Source organism: Oncorhynchus mykiss, chromosome 5 (genome assembly GCF_057628025.1).
Source record: "Oncorhynchus mykiss isolate SJ-2025 chromosome 5, ASM5762802v1, whole genome shotgun sequence".
Taxonomy (NCBI): domain Eukaryota; kingdom Metazoa; phylum Chordata; class Actinopteri; order Salmoniformes; family Salmonidae; genus Oncorhynchus; species Oncorhynchus mykiss.
The window spans coordinates 23,316,667-23,340,165 of record NC_143026.1 but is presented as its reverse complement, the minus strand read 5'-3'; the positions used below and the strand labels follow the sequence as shown (position 1 = coordinate 23,340,165).

At 45.6% G+C, this 23,499-nt stretch overlaps 1 protein-coding gene across 4 annotated transcripts in view; it reads right to left on the bottom strand.

Annotated features, from left to right (window-relative positions):
* The window catches only part of lhfpl2a (LHFPL tetraspan subfamily member 2a), a 65,658-nt gene that overhangs the window by 19,728 nt on the left and 22,431 nt on the right, over positions 1-23,499 (bottom strand). For 3 of the 4 annotated variants that reach the window (XM_036977065.2, XM_021602139.3, XM_090234206.1), the window contains one exon: positions 18,585-18,664. The gene's annotated coding sequence lies outside the window, so the exon portion shown is untranslated. Of the gene's footprint in view, positions 1-5,185; positions 5,316-18,584; positions 18,665-23,499 lie in introns of those variants that run through there. The other variant, XM_090234205.1, reaches the window with a different exon arrangement.

The following is a 23,499-nucleotide window of genomic DNA, read 5'->3' as shown; positions in this document are numbered from 1 at the left end:
AACACAGTCCTCAGTGTGCTGAAACACAGTCCTCAGTGTGCTGAAACACAGGTTCCATCTTCTCAGCAGGCTCACTTGAACTAGTGTTGCGTTTTCCATCTAACATTTCCAGTCATGAGTTCAGACTCATGAGCACAGCGGTGAATAGTAAAACTGTGTCTGGTATTGTGGATCATTGTGACTGGAGAGATGGGCACACACTCACACAATTTTTCCACTTATTCTCTGAACCACCACCCTCCCTTTCTCCTATTCTCCCTCCCTTCCCAGCTCATGGGAATCCCTAAGCCTGGACAGTGTGTGGAGTCTGGTTGGGAGGGAGGGGTGGTATGGGAAAGTCTAGGCTAGAGGGACATGGGGCCAGTCTTCCAGTCTGGGGAGCTAGGCGAGGAGCGAGGAGCGCCTGGAGCAGCCTGGAGTAGAGTAGGGGGCCAGTGGTGACCTGTGCCGCCAAAAATCTGAACCTCCTGGGGGTCGTTCCTGTCACTTGGCCCCCGGTCACCACGGAGAGGGATAATAGTTAAAGTTGACTCTGCTATGAGGTCACACTCCCTTCTAGGAGGGATCAGTGTGTGTGTGTGTGTGTGTGTGTATGTGTGTGTTTAATTAAGTATGTGTGTGTGTGATAGGGAGATGATACAGTGACAGCATTACTGAAACCTTGACCTCGGTTATCCTGTTGAAATATCAACAAACCCTAGCTTTCTTCCCTTGTTTCATTCCCTCTCTTTCCCCTCTCCCCTTGTTCCCTCTTCCCCCTCTCCTCTTTCCCCTCTCCTCTCTTCCCCCTCCCCTCTTTCGCCTCTCCTCTCTTCCCCCTCTCCTCTCTTTCCCCTCTCCTCTCTTTCCCCTCTCCTCTCTTTCCCTCTTCCCCCTCTCCTTCCCTCTTCCCCCTCTCCTCTCTTTCCCCTCTTCCCCCTCTCCTCTTTCCCCTCTCCTCTTTTTCCCTCTTCACCCTCTCCTCTCTTCCCCCTCTCCTCTCTTTCCCCTCTCCTCTCTTTCCCCTCTCCTCTCTTTCCCTCTTCCCCCTCTCCTCTTTTTCCCTCTTCCCCCTCTCCTCTCTTTCCCCTCTCCTCTTTTTCCCTCTTCACCCTCTCCTCTCTTCCCCCCCTCCTCTCTTTCCCCTCTTCCCCCTCTCCTCTCTTTCCCCTCTCCTCTCTTTCCCCTCTCCTCTTTTCCCCTCTCCTCTCTTTCCCCTCTTCCCCCTCTCCTCTCTTTCCCCTCTCCTCTCTTTCCCCTCTTCCCCCTCTCCTCTTTCCCCTCTCCTCTCTTTCCCCCTCTTTCCCCTCTCCTCTTTTCCCCTCTCCTCTCTTTCCCCTCTTCCCCCTCTCCTCTCTTTCCCCTCTTCTCTTTTTCCCTCTTCCCCCTCTCATCTTTTTCCCCTCTTCACCCTCTCCTCTCTTTCCCCTCTACCCCCTCTCCCCTCTTTCCCTCTCCTCTCTTTCCCCTCTCCTCTCTTTCCCCTCTCCCCCCTCTCCTCTCTTTCCCCTCTCCTCTCTTTCCCCTCTTCCCCCTCTCCTCTTTCCCCTCTCCTCTCTTTCCCCCTCTTTCCCCTCTCCTCTCTTTCCCCTCTCCTCTTTTCCCCTCTCCTCTCTTTTCCCTCTTCCCCCTCTCCTCTCTTCCCCCTCTCCTCTCTTTCCCCTCTCCTCTCTTTCCCCCTCTTTCCCCTCTCCTCTCTTTCCCCTCTTCCCCCTCTCCTCTCTTCCCCCTCTCCTCTCTTTCCCCTCTCCTCTCTTTCCCCCTCTTTCCCCTCTCCTCTCTTTCCCCTCTTCCCCCTCTCCTCTCTTCCCCCTCTCCTCTCTTCCCCCTCTCCTCTCTTTCCCCTCTCCTCTCTTTCCCCTCTTCCCCCTCTCCTCTCTTTCCCCTCTCCTCTCTTTCCCCTCTTTCCCCTCTCCTCTCTTTCCCCTCTCCTCTCTTTCCCCTCTTCTCTCTTTCCCCTCTCCTCTCTTTCCCCTCTCCTCTCTTTCCCCTCTTCCCCCTCTTTCTCCTCTCTTTCCCCTCTCCTCTCTTTCCCCTCTCCTCTCTTTCCCCTCTTCCCCCTCTCCTCTCTTTCCCCTCTCCTCTTTTCCCCTCTCCTCTTTTCCCCTCTCCTCTCTTTCCCTTCTCCTCTCTTTCCTCTCTCCTCTCTTTCCCCACTCCTCTCTTTCCCCTCCTCTCTCTTCCCCCTCTCCTCTCTTTCCCCTCTTCCCCCTCTCCTCTCTTTCCCCTCTTCCCCCTCTCCTCTCCTCTCTTTCCCCTCTTCCCACTCTCCTCTCTTCCCCCTCTCCTCTCCTCTCTTTCCTCTCTTTCCCATCTCTTTCCCCGCTCTTTTCCCTCTCTATCCTTCCACCAGACAGAATGACATAGATCTGTGGGCGGCTAGCGATTGTGTGTGAATGCGTGTTTGTCCAAGTCTAGTGAGGTCATAAAAACAGGCACAGACAGCCGTCCCTGTGGTGTAGGATAGGATCAGAATAACTTTTATGAAACACAAATATCTGTATTAACTAAACACACAGATGTCAACTGGACCATTGAAGAACAGCCAAGCTTATGGCTCAGTCACTGTCTTGATGCAGAACAACTTTTCAAGTAACTTCTTCAACTTTGGGACTCCCACCCACCCATGATGTTCTGTAGATCCTTGTAGATGTCTTCTGACACCAGTGATATTTCACAGACTCCAGTTCAAACACCACTAGAGGAAAAGCTCTGGCTCAGAGTCACTTTCTGGTCAGTTGCAGAGACTAATATATGTGAGAGTGAGAGTGAGATTGAAAACACTTGGAAAGCAGAAACAATCTAAAGCAGCTGGAGGAAGGAGCACAGAGCCGGGTCAACTGACCACTTTTATGTTTAGGCCACTTGGCCTTTGACCCCAACAGGCAGGGGTGCCTGATTGCAGAGTTTGCGTGTGTTTGCTGGAGAGAAAGAGAAAGTGAGAGAGAGAGAGAGAGAGAGAGAGAGAGAGAGAAGGAGACAGACTGGTCAAGAGGAGTATCTGTAACTAAGGTAAAACTTGCTTACAGTCAATAAATTTGCTAGTGTATGATAAGATTGTGTATACTTTGTTCTGAGGTAATATTAGGACATGGCCTACTTCAATATTCCCCCTAGAGATAGAACACTAAACAGGCAGAGCTTCAAGTGGTTTGTTACCATGAGCAGAACTTTCCCAGCACTCTGTGAAGCACAGCAGACCAGACCATAAACGTGTTAGGCTATGACTGGATTTATGATGTCTATCTCACACACACACACACACACACACACACACACACACACACACACACACACACACACACACACACACACACACACACACACACACACACACACACACACACACACACACACACACACACACTAATAAGAGTGAACCAGTGACCATAGACTTAAAAACCCTAGGGTGTGTCTGTGTGCGAGTGTGTGTACACATTACCACCCCCCTTAGTTCACAAACACTTTGCTCCACTTCATCTGCACTACAAGGTACACCAAGATGTCTGAGTCACACAGTGATATGCAGTCTCAACGGCAGGTCCCTCAGCACACTAACATTGACAGGAAATATGGAAATACAACGGCTACGGTAAACGTCGGAGACGAGGTGGTTAGTGGCGGGTCTCTCAATCTCTCTCTTCCTCTCTCTCCCACTCACTGGGGCCAACTGCAGGTCAAACACCCATGTACACTGAGGCTATGGAGGAATGCCTATACTGTACAGTTAGATCTACACATCAGGTTTTCATTAAGAAGAACCAAATCAAGTCATTTGTCCATCCACTCAGGGCAGGCAGGGGAACAAATGTATGGACGTTTCCAGACATTCCCCTAACTAACTTTCAAAGTCTTCACTTTTGAAACCTGCCCTGAAAACCACTTTCAGTTGCTATCCTATTTATGGCAAAGCAACTTCAGAAACATATGCAGAGTTTAATTCCAAAACGCTATATCATCAGAAATGATTGCTTATTGGTACCTTCATGTGTGTGTGTAAAATATTACTGTTCTCAGATTTTATATTCATAGATTTTAGATGTGAATGAAAATGTGTTTTTTTTTGTGTGAAATGCTATACATCCATTGTTTCGCTGGAATGTTCATATCCTGTACATCTGACTGTGATATGTGGTTGTCCCACCTAGCTATCTCAAGATGAATGTACTAACTGTAAGTCGCTCTGGATAAGAGTGTCTGCTAAATGACTCAAATGTCAAAAGTTCATGTTTTACATACAGATCTCATATTACTATATTGAATTATCATATCGATGTCACAAACGTACCACTTGTATATTTCTTCATGAAAAAATGTAGTTATTTGTTACATTTGACTGTGTAAAACCTAGCAGTACGACTTATTTCTCTGAGAGTGAGGTGGATATACTGTAGCATTTAGCAAAAAGACATGATTATTTTTCTCCCTGAAATGAAACCATCAAGTGATAGATTTTAAACAAATACTGTACATGTCTGTCATTGAACAACCCCATGTCATGATTACATAGTGAAAAAATACACCAATCTCTTTCATAATTTCTTAAAACAATAAAAGCACATTTCTGAAAATGGATATATAGCGTTTTGGAATGAAACTCTTCACGTTGCCTCTTCAAACACATAAAGTATGAACATATAACACAACAACATTCCCATGGCCTACTTCCACAGACCAACTGGAAAACAACTTAGTGTATGACTGAGTCATCAGAGTCAGGATGATGAAGAGTAAACACAAGATCAGAGGACACACACACACAGTAAACACACACACAGCCTTGTCGTCCGGTATTAATTGTTAAGAGTATAATATGACTCTTAACAATTGTAGTTGTGTCAGTGCTGTGTGACAAATGATTGTAGTGCTCAACATTTCCACAGTGAGAGTGCCATCATTTCCCAGGGCTACTGTGTAACCTGCTCAACACTGGAGTTACATTATGATTAATATGAGGAACATAATATGTACATCCTCTAGCGTTAGTCACCCTCTTTGTTAGGCCTGGGAAACATTTCCAATCAGGGAAAGTAATACTTGAAACTGTCTTCTAAACACTAAGAGGTAAATGTGAGCTTTGAGCACTCTCACTTGCTAAATGAATCAATGTAAACCTTACAACAAGTCATGTTGTTATATTCTGTCATGAAAGAGTAGCACAACTAACGCAAAACCAAAGAGAAGAAGAGAAACAAAATGATCCAACCTGTTGGCCATATTCTCTTCCTTCAATGCAGCTCTGCTGTATGTCTTGGTGGTTCTACCTCTGGTCTCCACACACCCAACCGCTAACTAACTCTCACCGAGACCCCAGTCTGTAGCTCTTCCCCTAACCCCTCCCCCTGGACTCACAGCCTGCAGTGATTTGCCAGACAGATGACGAGGCCACACCCCTGAGAGGGTGCACATGGTGACCATAGCTCAGCCCAGAATCTGGGTTAAAACAACAAACGCTGCAGCCAGCTGCACAGGGCCACCCTCTGTGGTGTGTGTGTGTGTGTGCTCTCTCTCATACACATGCACAGACTGCTAGCCAAGCTGCTGCTGCTAAAAAGCAATAAACAGCCCTGGACAATCCCAGGTTACATCACCTTATGGCCTCCAGTAACATAACTCGGCCAGAGAAACAGACTGAATGACAGCCCGGACTGACTGACTCACAGGCAGACGGGCGGCCGGACTGAAGGGTGGATGGACTGACAAAGTTTTGTGTGTTGGTGATGGGAACCCCCATTCAGCCAGCCTAATGTTCCAATGGGTGGACATTAAAGTGAAAGCTGCTCTGTTTTCTGTCACAGTGGAAGAAATTAGATCCATATGAGAACCCAGACACACACGACCAAAGCCTTTCCTATTGGCCAGTTTAATAGGGGCGTCCTTCCTATGGTTGGGGTTAGGTCAGCGGTTCTTCTGATCCACCTGAAGCTTCTGGAGATTTTTTATCCAACACATGAAAAAAATGATGGATAAGAGCTTCTTTCAGAGTGGAGCAGAGAAGGGTGTTAGAGAAACCATGCATTGATCCACTTGAGATAGCAGAGCCACAGAACAGTTCACAATGTCTGCTACTATAATCCATCTGCTTTCATCTCCAGCCCAATATAGACCCCTCTTTTACCCTGCCTCTATAAATACTACAGACCTATATCTACTGTGTGTGTGTTAGAAAGGTGAAAGGTCTGTTTTAAAGGCCATGCAGCATGGTCTCAGTCTAAAGTAGCACACTGATGATGATCTGCTTTTCTTGCTGCTCTCAGCAGAAAAGAGCTCATTCTAAAAGCCTTTTCAACTTCCCCCTCTGCTCGTTTTATTTTAGCTTGTTGACGTTAAAATGTCCATCACACACACACACACACACACACACACACACACACACACACACACACACACACACACACACACACACACACACACACACACACACACACACACACACACACACACACACACACACAGAGGGCGGGTCGTTTGTCTTTCCTGACACAGACCAATCAATAGTATCACATAGATCTATGCAGACCAGGAGAGAAGGGATGAGCTCTTAGGAAAGATAAAGAAAAAAAGAGAAAACAGGTTGCTAGACAACAGGCTGACCAGATCAATGCAGTTTGCTGACTTTGCTCCCTGGAATAACTATATAGCAATATAGTGAGACAAAGAAAGGAAGCAGTCAATGTAGACCCGGATTTCCCAACCCTCTCCTTGGACCCCCCGACACGCCAGATCTCCAGACGTGCTTCACATATGACTCCATGCAGTTTATACCCGTCCACATGTGTTTTAGATCAGTGTAGTGCCTGTGTGTGTGTGTGTATGTGTGCGAGTATGTGTGTGTATGTGCGTGTGTGTATGTATGTGCGTGCATGTATGTGTATGTCCAGCCAGCGTGATGAGGTTATCCAGAGTTCCCCCCCATAAAATCCCAGTGGAAACTGATGGACAGACACACGGAAAGAATCTGGAAAGATGGGCAGATGGAAAGAAGATGGAAAGACTCTGATATGGAGTCTATGGAGTTTCCAGTCAGGAAAAGAAATACTAATGACAACCAACTCTACTCTGAGACTATTCTATTACACTGGTGCTCCTGGGGGGCCACAACACTGAGGTCTGGACTGAGTGTTGATATCTCCAATAGAAGCAGCCTATTCAGGATAGTATACAGTACTGTCTGTTAGCAGTTGAGAATTATTGGGGCCCAAAGTAGCCAAATATACTGTACAATGATAAATGGATCCACTGGCATCCTCTACATGCAACCAGACCTCGACGATTACACACACACACACACACACACGGATCATACTCTTGGGAGAGAGCAAATGGCCATCTGGCCATTCCAAGGCCACGCCTGCATGTCTGAGTCCACACACAGATGGAGGAGTAATATGGTAAAGATGTACAAGCATACACACACACACACACACACACACACACACACACACACACACACACACACACACACACACACACACACACACACACACACACACACACACACATACACACACACATACACACACACACACACACACGTTAAAGATGCTCTGGGGCAGGGTTTCCGTTATGAAAATGTGGCGCCGGACATTTGACCAGCAGCTTTTTAATCTACCGGACATTTGAGAAATTTGCGGACCCATATGCATTTAGGGTATAACCTTATAAGGGTGTCCATTCACGTTGCTCAGAATGACATAAATCACATTTAGATGATGGCAATTCATCTTAACAGAACATGCAAGTCGAGGATGCAATGACGTGTGTCCTTACTACGCACTAACTGTCCATTTGTACTTTTCCTCAGCCAACAAGATGAGTAACAAAAAGCAATATCTCTAGCCCAAGCATAGGCAGCGTGTCAGTTTCAAGTTTGGGGAAGCTCATTTTCACCAGAAAAATGCACCTTTATAATAAAGCATTCCATGCATCATCACATTTTCAGACTTATGTAAGACGGCATACTATTCCTTATGTGATGAGTAGATTGGATAGTCATTAGGCTAATAATGTAACTCAATCCCTATTCTCCAAAAAGACTGTTCAATGCATGGATAGAGGCCTAGACTATGGGCTATATCAGATAGGCTTCTTCTTTCTTTGGTTGGAAAAACACATTTCATGCATTTCTACTCCACTTTATATGACTGGAGACAGCAGAATCTTTTTTAATATGAAAAATTACAGGGAAGCCTACTCTGCTGATACTGACAAAAAGATCAATAAAAACGACTTTGTCCATATAACAGGCCTATGAGAAGGGGAGACACCAATATAATGTGACATCCATCTAAACTGGGGGAGGAAATTACTGTCCAAAAACAAACTTTTAAGTGGCACTGACCCAATAATAATAAAGAGTGAATATGTGCAGTGTGCACTCACCGGAGATATGGCCAATGCTCTCCGCTGGCGCCAATAAGATAGGCTATATGCCTACTATTGTTTGCTCAATTAAGCTGAGAATGTTGATAACTAAAAGACAGATTAGAGTCTTTTCATTGTCAAAGCCATTTGCTAGTGCAACACTGATAGAAAAAGGCCTAGAACAGTAAATATCTGGAACGGTCTTTCAGTCATGAAGAAGGGACAGCGAGAGGAGCTTATGTAGAAGTTAGATAACTGAATGTTATCCTACAGAGCACGTCTGCAATAAAGCTTAGGATTACCTGAATGATTCCTTCACTAGTACACATTCCAGCATTACATAACGACAACCTTGAAAAGCCATCGGAAGGACAAAACAAACTTCCCCTGAAAAAAAAACCATCCATCTATCCATCTGTCCATCCGTTCAGTACCTCTTAGGTTCCTTGTCTTCAGTACACCTAATAGGCCTCTCATTCCTGTTGGAATTTAAAACTGCTGGACTCACAATGCAAACTAAACAGGCAAAAGCAATACTTCAACTTCAGCACCTAAGATAGTTAGGTGTCCTGGGCTGAGTGTAGTGACTGTCTAGCACTGTTAGGAGCAGAAACAGTGTCATGGGTGTATCTGTTAATGTACTAAGGTCTGAGGAGTCGTAAACACAGTCTCTGTGCTGCTTCAGACCGTGGGAAACAGAAGAAAGAGAGGAGGAAAGAGGGAGAGAAAGCGATGGGGAGCTCAACTCGCCCAGGTGTTTTCTCAGCTGACGGGCAGCGGTGGGATCCACCCGTCACAGAGGTCTCAACACCTTTCCTTTTCTCTTCCTCCCCCTCTTTCCTCCCTCGTGTGTATATGTGTTTGAATTGTATGAGGGCAAGGGTGCCAGGCCTCAATACTCAAACCTAGTACAGAAAAGAGACTTGGAGGGTGGTCCGGGTGTGTGTGTGTCTTCTTATATTGACAGTAACACTGCCAGCCTGTCGAGCCCAGCGCCTCGGAGGTTAAGAGTCTGTTGGAAAACAAAGACCATCTGACATATCGGAGTCTGCCATTGTCAAAGTGTGTGGCCAACCAACAAGTTTCAAGTTTTAATGTCACATGCATCAGTACAGTGAAATGCTTTTCCTGCAAGCTCTAACCCCAACAATACAGTAATCAATAGCAATGTAGTATTAAAAATAACAAGGTAGAACAAAAACACACAAGATCTAGAAATAAGAGCATGATAAAGTACACTATATACAGGGTCAGTTCCAGTACCATATTTACAATGTGCAGGGATACTGTCTCGATGGAGGGGGAGCGGAGCGCTGTAAACACGGGCTTACTTACACTACGTCGCCACCTCGATAACCAAAATAAATATTGTTTGTGGACTTTAGCTCTGCGTTCAATACCCTCATCCCAGAACTACTACATGATAAACTCTCCCAGCTGAACATGTCCAGCTCCATCTGTCAGTGGATCACTGACTTCCTGACCAACAGGACGCAACACGTGAAGCTGGGAAAACACCTTTCGGACTCTTTATCCCTCAGCACCGGAGCGCTGCAAGGATGCATGCTCTCACCTCTACTCACTCACTCTACACCAATGACAACACCTCCAATATTGCATCTGTCAAACTACTCAAGTTTGCAGATGACACCACTCTGGTCGGTCTCATCACCGACGGCGATGAGTCAATGTACCGTGGAGAGATCGACCGGCTGGTGGCCTGGTGCAGTCGCAATAACCTGGAACTCAACACAGACAAAACCATGGAGATGGTGGTTGACTTCAGAAAACTCCTCCCACCATCTCTCCCCCTGGAGATTAATGGCTCAACTGTTAGCACGGCTGAATCCTTCAAATTCCTGTGGACCATCATCTCCCACAACCTCAAGTTGGAGGACAACATCACAGAGGTCACCATCGAGGTCCTGCACAACTCCAGGGCAAGGAAGCATGCAGGAAAGATCATCGCCAACCCCTCCCACCCGGTCCCCACCTCCAGAAATTCACTCATGACCAAAACCTCCCGCTACCTGAACAGTTTCTTCCCCCGGGCTGTGGTCCTCACTAACCAGCCATCTGGCCCATAGAGACTAAAGGACTATGCTGTGGTCCTCACCAACCAGCCATCTGGCCCATAGAGACTAAAGGACTATGCTGTGGTCCTCACCAACCAGCCATGGGGTGGGAGAGACTGAAAACAGCCCATGAACTTATATTCTCCCCAACGGCTGGAGTACATTAGGCTACAATATGTTTTGGCCAGTGATGTAGTGGTAAAAAAATAGGTGGGTAAACCCTGATCGCCATTCACAGTGAATAAAGTAAAGTTTCCTATACTTTCAATGAATATTTCGGCATAGGTGTGTAAATGCTTTAGCTCCGATGCCCGCCAATGGGTTTAACCAAGTCTGCAAGTCATTTGAATATGGGTTGTGAAAAATCATTGGGGTTTATAACTTTCATTTCTTTTGATTTGGTACATTGAAAATGTGATAATATACATCTTGAACCTTATGTCTGCTGCATTGGTGGAGTCATTTACTGTTTAATTGAATGCATGGGAAAGCATATCCTTACAAAATAAAAAAATCCATAATCATTCTATCTGAAGTGAATCGCCTAGTTGTCATCACCCTAGCGAGTTTACAATAGATTCTCATTGGAGATGTCCTTCTCACCTAATATCCCATGCTGTTCCGATGTTCAAAGTAAGGTAATATCGTGAGAGTCAAATTCAAGCCTGGTGAGAGTGTTACATACAATTCTGAGTATGTGTAAATATACTTGGTGAAGGTGATACTGATTCTCATTGGAGAGGATTATAGGACACACACACACACACACACACACACACACACACACACACACACACTCTAAAGAGGTGGAGAAAAGCAACCAAACAAACCCAGATAACACCCTCCGCAGTATACAGCAGCTCTCACAAAGACCAGTAGAGATCAGGAACCTATTCAACACCCGGACACTGACAATCAAAACACTGCTTTTTGGTAAGGTCTTAAAACCCCATTTCCCACTGACCAACAGGCTCTGTAGGCCTTAACACTGTTCCCATTATACTTAACCATTTCCAGCCTCACCTTAGCCCTTCACATGACCGCAGAATGGAATGGGGAAAGGAAAGTCCAAACCCTCTGTGAAGGCCTGTTTTCCCTACAGGGAGTCAGGGTAGATTAATATTGTTCTGGAGGGGTTGTGTCCTGACCAGGAGGTGACAGCAGTTTAATCCAAACAAACTGGCCTGAGGGTAACCAACTCTCCCACTGAGCTCCCCAGTACAGAACACTATGGACTTCCTGCTAGCTGGAAATCTGGCTGGATGCTTTACCCCGAAGGCCCTCAGGTCGGACTTGGGATGTGCGTATGTGTACTCCCAGGAAAACCTTATACTCTGTTCCAATCAACAGTAAGCACTCCCTGGTCCGCAGAGGTATGGGGGAGTACACTGGCTAAGAATCTCAGCTTTCCTAGAGTAATTAGAGTATCAAGTGATATCACCTCTGATCCCAGCAACCCTTCCCGCTCACAGCTAAACACATTAAAGGAGGGGGGGTAAAGCTGTAGAAAGATGAGGAGGGAGGTAGAAAGAAAAGTGGAACTGAGGAGAGAAAGAGAAGCTGAGAAAGTGAAAGATGTAGACGTGTGTAGGTATTGTCTGGCTGGTTTCGGGGGTAACTTAGATGTGACAGGGTTTTCACCTGGAGACAGTGTTACAGTCACACCCTCGGGCAAATACTTCTACTGCTCTCATTCTAGTGTCTGACACATGCACACCCACCTGTCCCATCCATGTTACACTACACCAAATCATCACTACTCTGGACGGTTCTGACTTAGAATATGTGGACAACTATAAATACCTAGGTGTCTGGCTAGACTGCAACTCTCCTTCCAGACTCACATTAAGCATCTCCAATTCAAAATTACATCTAGAATTGGCTTCCTATTTCGCATACAAAGCATCCTTCACTCATGCTGCCAAACATACCCTCGTAAAACTGACTATCCTACCGATCCTCGACTTCGGCAATATGTCATTTACAAAATAGCCTCCAACACTCTACTCAACAAATTGGATGCAGTCTATCACAGTGCCATCCATTTTGTCACCAAAGCCCCATATACTACCCACCACTGCGACCTGTATGCTCTCGTTGGCTGATCCTCACTTCATACTTGTTGCCAAACCCACTGGCTCCAGGTCATCTACAAGTCTCTGCTAGGTAAAGCACCGCCTTATCTCAGCTCACTGGTCACCATAGCAACACACACCCATAGCACTCGCTCCAGCAGGTATATCTCACTGGTCACCCCCAAAGCCAATTCCTCGTTTGGCCGCCTTTCATTACAGTTCTCTGCTGCCAATGACTGGAACGAACTGCAAAAATCACTGAAGCTGGAGACTCATATCTCCCTCACTAGCTTTAAGCACCAGCTGTCAGAGCAGCTCACAGATCACTGCACCTGTACATAGCCTATCTGTAAATAGCTCATCCAACTACCTCATCCCCATACTGTATTTATTTATTTATCTTGCTCCTTATCTTGCATCCCAGTATCTCTACTTGCACATTCATCTTCTGCACATCTATCACTCCAGTGTTTAATTGGTATATTGTAATTACTTCGCCGCCATGGCCTATTTATTGCCTTACCTCCCTTATCCTACCTCATTTGCACACACTGTATATAGACTTTTTCTACTGTATTATTGACTGTATGTTTGTTTATTTCATGTGTAACTCTGTGTTGTTGTATGTGTTAACTGCTTTGCTTTATTTTGGCCAGGTCGCAGTTGTAAATGAGAACTTGTTCTCAACTAGCCTACCTGGTAAAATAAAGGTTAAAAAAAATAAATATATATATATATATTTTTTACCTTTATTTTACCAGGTAGGCTAGTTGAGAACAAGTTCTCATTTACAACTGCGACCTGGCCAAAATAAAGCAAAGCAGTTTTTTTTTTAAATGTCCTCTCCATTGTGACCTCTAATACTGCACATGAGGATCAACTTCTACCTACTCCTCTAATACTGCACATGAGGATCAACTTCTACCTACTCCTCTAATACTGCACATGAGGATCAACTTCTACCTACTCCTCTAATTCTGCACATGAGGATCAACTTCTACCTACTCCTCTAATACTGCACATGAGGATCAACTTCTACCTACTCCTCTAATACTGCACATGAGGATCAACTTCTACCTACTCCTCTAATACTACACATGAGGATCAACTTCTACCTACTCCTCTAATACTACACATGAGGATCAACTTCTACCTACTCCTCTGTTTTTTGTCTTTTACCCCACTTTTTCTCCCCAATTTCATCATATCCAATTAAGCTCTTGTCTCATTGATGCAACTCCTCAACGGGCACAGGAGAGACGAAGGTTGAGTCATGCGTCCTCCGAAACACGACTTGCCAAACTGAACTTCTTAACACCCGGAAGCCAGAAAAACCAATGTCGGAGGAAACACCATTCAACTGACGATCAAAGTCAGCCTGCAGATGCCCAGCCCTCCACAAGGAGTCGCTAGAGTGCGATGAGCCAAGTAAAGTCCCCCGGGCCAAACCCTCCCCTAACCCGGACAGCGCTGGGCCAATTGTGCGTCGCACTATGGGACTCCCGGTAACATCTGGTTGTGACACAGCCTGGGATCAAACCCGGGTCTGTAGTGACGCCTCAAGCACTGTGACCACTGCACCACTCGGGAGGCCTCTACCTACTCCTCTCCTACTGTACACATGAATGATCCACCAGTGAGAGGTACTCATACCTACTTACCTCTTTGGAAGATGCCACGGTACATAAAAACATGCACTAGCACACACATACACCAAATACATAAAAACAGTTTCTGTGGTGCTCCTGGGGTGAACCACTGAAGAACCCACATCGATGTCATTGCAAAAAAATCACCCAGATAATAACTAAGACTAAAAAGATAACATTCCACCCCTATAGAAACCTACAGGCTGTATCTCCGATCCTGTACGCAGAGAGATAGGAAGTCAGCACCGAAACAGGCTCCAGATAACAGGAAGTGAACCCCTGACACCCTCTGAAACCTCCCTATCCTCTTCTCTCCTCTGTCCTCTCTGCCCAGGCCAGTGACAGTCAACGGTGATTATTGTGCTTATTGTTTCAGAGGTTTTCCCCTTTTTAGACGACCTACCCAGGTGGTCCAGCCATGCAGGCTAGAGCAGTATCACTTACCCCATGGTTTTTCCTCCATATTGGAAAAACATTGCCCCCCCCAATCCTGCCAGTTCCACTTAATAAATAGACTGGACTGATCCTTCATGTCAGGGGGGGGAGACAATGAAAACAGCCCATGAACTTATATACTCCCCAACGGCTGGAGTACATTAGGCTACAATATGTTTTGGCCAGTGATGTAGTGGTAAAAAAATAGGTGGGTAAACCCTGATTGCCATTCACAGTGAATAAAGTAAGGTTTCCTATACTTTCAATGAATATTTCGGCATAGGTGTGTAAATGCTTTAGCAAAATAAAAAAAGGGGTGTAAACAATTTACCATGCACTACACTAGTTTTGGCCTGGGTACTGGGGTTATGAGCCCCTAGCATATGTAACGCTTACATGGTGAGTAACCTTACCTTAGACCTGAAGACCCCCAAACTAATGCCTCCTCAGGTTTAGCTCAGAGGCTAACACAGTCTTGTGGCACTCAGACAACTTGGTTTCAAAATCCAGTGTGTCATATCAGCTGACACCTGCTTACAGTAGAACAATAGGACCTTGGGGACAAGACTGTCATTGCACCAGGTCAAGACAGGTGCCAGGAACCCAATACAATACCAACATAGACAGGAAACTATGAATCTCTTTGTTTGAGAGGACAAGGTTAGCTACAGTGTCAGGTATTATTATTTATCCTAATCTGATTTGTTCTAAATAACATGGAAAAGCAGCATGTGGCAGGTTATGCAAGTTAAGTTGTAGAATGAATGTCACACATTTTCCTAAGAGGAATCTCTCCTACTATTTCCTGAGTACTTTATTATTTTGCACTTTGGGTTTCGTCCCGCTTTTATATATATAGTGCTAGAATAAACTCAATAGTTCTAAACCTGTGACTGCCTCTTTCCTACTCCTCTCCACACACAATGACCGACCCTAGAGAACAGGAAGCAGCAGGACATCCCGACCTTTCTGCTATAGGAGTGAAGCTCCACCACGACTCGTGCCTGGAGCACCTCGGGTTAGCCAAGGATGAGGTGCTCGGGACCGTACGCCAGCTGCAGGCTACACCATCACCTTCCCAGCTCCCCGCGGTCGTTCCAGCCACCCCACTACCATCTACATCACCTGGTCAGATCAGAAACATTCACCTGCCCCTTCCGGAGCGGTTAGACGGGACCCCAGCTCACTGTAGGGGGTTTCTCCTGCAGTGTGACCTCCACCTTGCCCGTCATGCCGGGACGGCCTTCGAGAGGAACAAGGTGGCCTTGGTGATCTCGGTGCTGGCAGGCTGGGCTCTGGAGTGGGCGCACGCCGTCTGGGAGAGGGAAGGTCCAGAAGTGCAGTCCTATGAGCGCTTCACCCAACTCTTCCGTGCCGTTTTCTACTACCCTACAGAGGGCCGAGAGGGAGGATAGCATCTCCTCCGTCTACACCAGGGGTCCAGGACAGCGTCTGAGTACGCTCTGGATTTTCAGACGGTGGCTGTGTCCACAGGCTGGAACAACCAGGCCCTGTTGATGGTTTTCCGGAGTGGACTACAGGCGGACGTCCAGAACTCATGCTGGACCAGCTCATCGCCATGGCTATCTGCCTGGATAATTTCCTGCGTGCCTGTCGTCGCCCATCCCGGAGGTTCGGGTCTCTCCCAGAAACCTCCAGTGAGACTGAGCCCATGGAGGTGGGCACGATGCACCTTCCTCAAGAGGAAGGTCAACACCGCAGGTCAACAGGGTCTCTGCTCCTATTGCGGGGACACCTGTCCCAGTAGGAGAATCAGGCGAGGAAGCGACAGGCCGATCTTAATCTACTTGGCTGGAAAATGTTTGTATGTTTTTGTAAGCGTGGCGCTGTCCTCAGATAATTGCATGGTATGCTTTCGCTGTAAAGCCTTTTTGAAATCTGACAGAGCAGCTGGATTAACAAGAAGATCATCTGTAAGCCGATGTATAACACTTGTTATTTTATGAGTGTTTATTATGAGTATTTCTGTATTTTGAATTTGGCGCTCTGCAATTTCACCAGATGTCGGCCAGATGGGACGCTAGCGTTCCATATGGATTTTATTTAGATTTTTCTTCTGTTCACTCACTTTGCATTCAGTTAATTGATAAATATAATCTATTAACATGTCTATTTTTGAAAGCATTCTTACTTTACAGCATTTTTTCACACCTGCATAAAACTTTTGCGCAGTCCTATATATACAGTGGGGGAAAAAAGTATTTAGTCAGCCACCAATTGTGCAAGTTCTCCCACTTAAAAAGATGAGCGAGGCCTGTCATTTTCATCATAGGTACACTTCAACTATGACAGACAAAATGAGATTTTTTTTCTCCAGAAAATCACATTGTAGGATTTTTAATTAATTTATTTGCAAATTATGGTGGAAAATAAGTTTTTGGTCAAAAACAAAAGTTTATCTCAATACTTTGTTATATACCCTTTGTTGGCAATGACAGAGGTCAAACGTTTTCTGTAAGTCTTCACAAGGTTTTCACACACTGTTGCTGGTATTTTGGCCCATTCCTCCATGCAGATCTCCTCTAGAGCAGTGATGTTTTGGGGCTGTTGCTGGGCAACACGGACTTTCAAGTCCCTCCAAAGATTTTCAATGGGGTTGAGATCTGGAGACTGGCTAGGCCACTCCAGGACCTTGAAATGCTTCTTACGAAGCCACTCCTTCGTTGCCCGGGCGGTGTGTTTGGGATCATTGTCATGCTGAAAGACCCAGCCACGTTTCATCTTCAATGCCCTTGCTGATGGAAGGAGATTTTCACTCAAAATCCCATACATGGCCCCATTCATTCTTTCCTTTACACGGATCAGTCGTCCTGGTCCCTTTGCAGAAAAACAGCCCCAAAGCATGATGTTTCCACCCCCATGCTTCACAGTAGGTATGGTGTGCTTAGGATGCAACTCACCATTCTTTGTCCTCCAAACATGACGAGTTGAGTTTTTACCAAAAAGTTATATTTTGGTTTCAGCTGACCATATGACATTCTTCCAATCTTCTTCTGGATCATCCAAATGCTCTCTAGCAAACTTCAGACGGGCCTGGACATGCACTGGCTTAAGCAGGGGGACACGTCTGGCACTGCAGGATTTGAGTCCCTGGCGGCGTAGTGTGTTACTGATGGTAGGCTTTGTTACTTTGGTCCCAGCGCTCTGCAGGTCATTCACTAGGTCCCCCCGTGTGGTTCTGGGATTTTTGCTCACTGTTCTTGTGATCATTTTGACCCCACGGGGTGAGATCTTGCGTGGAGCCCCAGATCGAGGGAGATTATCAGTGGTCTTGAATGTCTTCCATTTCCTAATAATTGCTCCCACAGTTGATTTCTTCAAACCAAGCTGCTTACCTATTGCAGATTCAGTCTTCCCAGCCTGGTGCAGGTCTACAATTTTGTTTCTGGTGTCCTTTGACAGCTCTTTGGTCTTGGCCATAGTGGAGTTTGGAGTGTGACTGTTTGAGGTTGTGGACAGGTGTCTTTTATACTGATAACTAGTTCAAACAGGTGCCATTAATACAGGTAACAAGTGGAGGACAGAGGAGCCTCTTAAAGAAGAAGTTACAGGTCTGTGAGACCCAGAAATCTTGCTTGTTTGTAGGTGACCAAATACTTATTTTCCACCATAATTTGCAAATAAATTCATTAAAAAAATCCTACAATGTGATTTTCTGGATTTTTTCCCCTAATTTTGTCTGTCATAGTTGAAGTGTACCTATGATGAAAATTACAGGCCTCTCTTATCTTTTTAAGTGGGAGAACTTGCACAATTGGTGGCTGACTAAATACTAATATTTTTTGCCCCACTGTATATAGTGCTTTAAGAAACTCAGTAGTTCTAAACCTGCAACTACCTCCTGCATACTCCTCTCTACACTTGTAACTATGAAGTTCTTCATGAGGTCAATAAATCTATTTTGGAATCGGAATCCGATTCAGAATTCTTTCACATCTACTGTTCTGCATATTTTTGACCATGCTGTGTATGCTGAATGTACTAACCTTTTGTGTGGATTCTTGAAGAAGAGTCCGAGACAAACGGTCCCCTTCAGGCCTGGTTACACAAGTCTTCTCTTCAGGATCTGTAAAAGGAACAGAGATGATGCATTATAGAGAATAACACACAAACACGTACATGCACACACACACACACCAAGTGAACAACCTGCTTAAATCATAAAACCACCGCATCTCCAGAGAGACCACTGGTTAACCAGCCAGGAGCTCTGTCAGTTTTGGCTCCCAGACAAAATGTTATGGTATTTTCCACCCAAGAGGGAGCCATGTCACCTGGAGAGATAGGGAAACTGTTCAACAGCGTGTACTGTCTAATAAAATCTACATCTGCACTCCGCATCATGTATCCAAGATGGCGTAGCAGTCAGACATCTGTTTTTGTTTTGTCCCGTCCAGTCCCCTGTATATATATCGTTTTCTTCGTCTATATTTTTAATCTCAATTTCCATCTACGGACTGAACATACTCTCCTGCAACCCGCCTCACCCAATGTGGTACGGATCTGCTATTTTTTATACTTTAGAACCGGAACCCTCACTAGAAGCTAGCCAGCTAACTAGCCACTGCTAGCGGTCATCACCGTTAACTCAGCCCGGTCAATTCCTGCCAGTCTGCGCAGCGCAATATAATACCAGAGCATATCGGTCTGCTTTTTCTCAACCACATCTCCGGATTCCTACCGCAAGCTCTGAACCTTTACACCGGGTCATCGGAGCTAGCTAGATGCTATCTGAGTGGCTACTCCTGGCTAACGTCTCCGTCCCGAAGCAAGCACCATTTAGCCTGGAGCTAGCCTCAAGCTAGGCCCATCTCCCAGCTAGCCAATTCAGCCAATTCTTGGGCTACAATACCTTGTTTGCCAATTGGCCTTTACTTTACTGACACGAAGACCCGCCGATCCATCACGACTGGTCTGCCAAAATAACTGTCTGAGGTGGTTTCAACAGGCTCTTCTGTTGCGACGTCCACGGAGGCCCATCTGCTAGCCCCGGCCCGTTAGCTGTCTGAATCGCCATGTCTCCAGCTCGCCTAGCGCAGTAGCACTACTGAATTGGCTCCCTGATTCATCTATTGCTACTCATTGGACCCTATGATCACTCGGCTACACATGCTTCTCCCTAATGTCAATAGGCCTTGTCTATTGCTGTTTTGGTTAGTGACTGTAGAGCCTCCAGCCCTGCCTAATATGCCTTAAATAGCCCTTTCGTTCGACCCCCCACACATGCGGTGACCTCACCTGGCTTAACTGGTGCCTCTAGAGACAAAATCTCTCTCATTGTCACTCAATGCCCTGCAGCCCCCTGCACCACTCCCATTCCCCAGGCGCTCCCATTTGTTGACTTCTGTAACCGTAACCGTAGGACAACCGCCAACCCGGATGTCCTAGCCATGCCTGAATCCTGGCTTAGGAAGGCCACAAAAAATCCTGAAATTTCCATCCCTAACTATAACATTTTCTGACAAGATAGAACTGGACAACTGCTAGCAGTGGCTGTGGACTTCAGGAAACAGCAGAGGGAACACCCCCCTATCCACATTGATGGAACAGTAGTGGAGAGGGTAGTAAGTTTTAAGTTCCTCGGCGTACACATCACAGACAAACTGAATTGGTCCACCCACACAGACAGCATCGTGAAGAAGGCGCAGCAGCGCCTCTTCAACCTCAGGAGGCTGAAGAAATTTGGCTTGTCACCAAAAGCACTCACAAACTTCTACAGATGCACAATCGAGAGCAACCGTAAGGCTCTCCAGAGGGTAGTGAGATCTGCACAACGCATCACCAGGGGCAAACTACCTGCCCTCCAGGACACCTACACCACCCAATGTCACAGGAAGGCCATAAAGATCATCAAGGACAACAACCACCCGAGCCACTGCCTGTTCACCCCGCTATCATCCAGAAGGCAAGGTCAGTACAGGTGCATCAAAGCTGGGACAGAGAGACTGAAAAACAGCTTCTATCTCAAGGCCATCAGACTGTTAAACAGCCACCACTAACATTGAGTGGCTGCTGCCAACACACTGACTCAACTCCAGCCACTTTAATAATGGGAATTGATGGGAAATTATGTAAAATATATCACTAGCCACTTTAAACAATGCGCAGTATAATGTTTACATACCCTACATTATTCATCTCATATGTATATACTGCACTCAATACCATCTACTGTATCTTGCCTATGCCGCTCTGTACCATCACTCATTCATATATCTTTATGTACATATTCTTTATCCTCTTACACTTGTGTCTATAAGGTAGTAGTTTTGGAATTGTTAGCTAGATCACTTGTTGGTTATTACTGCATTGTCGGAACTAGAAGCACAAGCATTTCGCTACACTCGCATTAACATCTGCTAACCATGTGTATGTGACAAATACAATTTGATTTGATTTGAACTGCCAAAGGAGGCAGAGTTGCAATCTACTACAGAGATAGCCTGCAGAGTTCTGTAATACTATCCAGGTCTGTTCCCAAACAATTCGAGCTTCTACTTTAAAAAATCCACCTTCCCAGAAACAAGTCTCTCACCATTGCCGCTTGTTATAGACCCCATTCAGCCCCCAGCTGTGTCTTGGACACCATATGTGAATTGATTGCCCCCCATCTATCTCCAGAGTTTGTACTGTTAGGTTACCTAAACTGGGACATGCTTAACACCCCGGCCATCCTACAATCTAAGCTTGATGCCCTCAATCTTATACAAATTATCAAGGAACTGACCAGGTACAACCCCAAATCCGTAACCATGGGCACCCTCTTAGATATCATCCTGACCAACCTGCCCTTCAAATACACCTCTGTTGTCTTCAACCAGGATCTCAGCGATCACTGCCTCATTGCCTGCATGCGTAATGGGTCCACGGTCTAAAGACCACCCATCATCACTGTCAAACGCCCTATAAAACACTTCAGTGAGCAGGCCTTCCTAATCGACCTGGCCCGGGTATCCTGGAAGGATATTGACCTCATCCCGTCAGTAGAGGATGCCTGGTTGCTCTATTAAAGTGCTTCCTTCACCATCTTAAATAAGCATGCCCCATTCAAAAAAAGTAGAACTAACAACAGATATAGCCCTTGGTTCACCCCAGACTTGACTGCCCTAGACCAGCACAAAAACATCCGGCGTTCTGCATTAGCATCGAACGAATATACCCCGCGATATGCAACTTTTCAGGGAAGTCAGGAACCAATATACTCAGTTAGTTAGGAAAGCTAAGGTTAGCTTTTTCAAACAGATATTTGCATCCTGTAGCACTAATTCCAAAAGGTTTTGGGACACTAAAGTCCATGGAGAATAAGAGCACCTCCTCCCAGCTGCCCACTGCACTGAGACTAGGAAACACTGTCACCACCGATAAATCTACAATAATCTCTAATTTCAATAAGCATTTTTCTACGGCAGCCATGATTTACACCTGGCTACCCCTACCCCTACCCCGGTCAACAGCTCAGAACCCCCTGCAGCAACTTGCCCAAGAACTTAAAACTTACTACCCTCTCCATCACGAATGACTCCTATGCTGAGTGATGACATGAACAAATAAATTATTGATTGTTACAGTAGCCTATATAAGTATTGAAATATAGGCCTAAGTAAGTTTACGGCATCAGTGGTGTATATTCATGGAAGCCAGGCTTCCCCCAATTTGTTTTTACAAGATTTAAAAAAAAATTAAAACATGTAATAAAAATGTTTTTGTCTCTGTGTTTCATAATTTTCCTTCAATTCCCAAGAGGCTGAATGTATCTCACCTGAGAAAGTGTCCGAGTGAGCGAAACAGCGCCCCTCTGTCTCTCTACGTGTAGACCATCTATCTGATGCTGTCTGATACAAAGAAGAATGACATTGTTGACGCCGTAGCATTGAACGCAAGGGAAGCCAGCGAGCATTTTGGCCATTTTGGCCTTCACAAAAAAGTATAAAACATTAGCCAATCAGCGTTGAGCTAAACTGAGCGAGCTCAACTGTGAATGGTCCTAGTGCACCAAAATAAAGTATCAAGGGAAGCCAGATTGGATTTGGCTTCCCTTGACAAATTGCATTGAGAGCATACGTCATTGACAGAAATGACTTGAATTGTTGCATCTCATTGTGTTGTTATCCTCCAGTGGCTAGCTAGCTAAAATTGGTCCTTTCCTAAATTAGCCATCGATGGAGATAGGGATTTGAACTTGTGGTTTAACTTAATTCTCTGTGCTGGCCAATGATTACAACATCGATGCTGATCGAACCATTAATTAATATGTTGTGCCCCTGGCCTGAAAGAATGGAAGTTCAGTATGTAGCTAGATGTAGAAGGATAATGTTAACTAGCTATCATTGCCCATGAAGTTAGGCTTGTGAGCAAGCATTTTAGCCAGGTAGCCTAGGACAACAAAAAATAAAAGTGTGTACTGTATGACAGAGGGATAGACCGTTTCGTCAACGTGGAAGAGAGGAGGATGGCATTGGTGTTTCTCTACAAGTAGGGTGAGTCAACATGTTTTTCTACTTGCACGAACACGCGCACGCACGCACGCACACACACACGCACGCACACACACATAAATCAGAATCATGGACAGCCACATCATATTTACATTATGTTGATTGGACTAAATTGTTTGTGGTATCTTTTAGTTGTCGCTGTAATGGACTAAAGCAGAGATGATTTGATGATGTTGAAGTTGACATGGTGCTGAAATAACTCAGCGTTGTTCTAAATCAATAGTTGTTTAGTGGTCCAAAAATGTGGGAAACATTAACTTACTTGAACATGCTGTAGGTCATGTAACTCTCTGTTAAATGCAATATGCTTTGTGGACTTCACCGGTCGGAGGTTGCTATCCGTTTTTGTGATAAAACTGTAAGGACCGACGCTGGAGTAGAGAAGCAGATACGGGGAGTCAACATG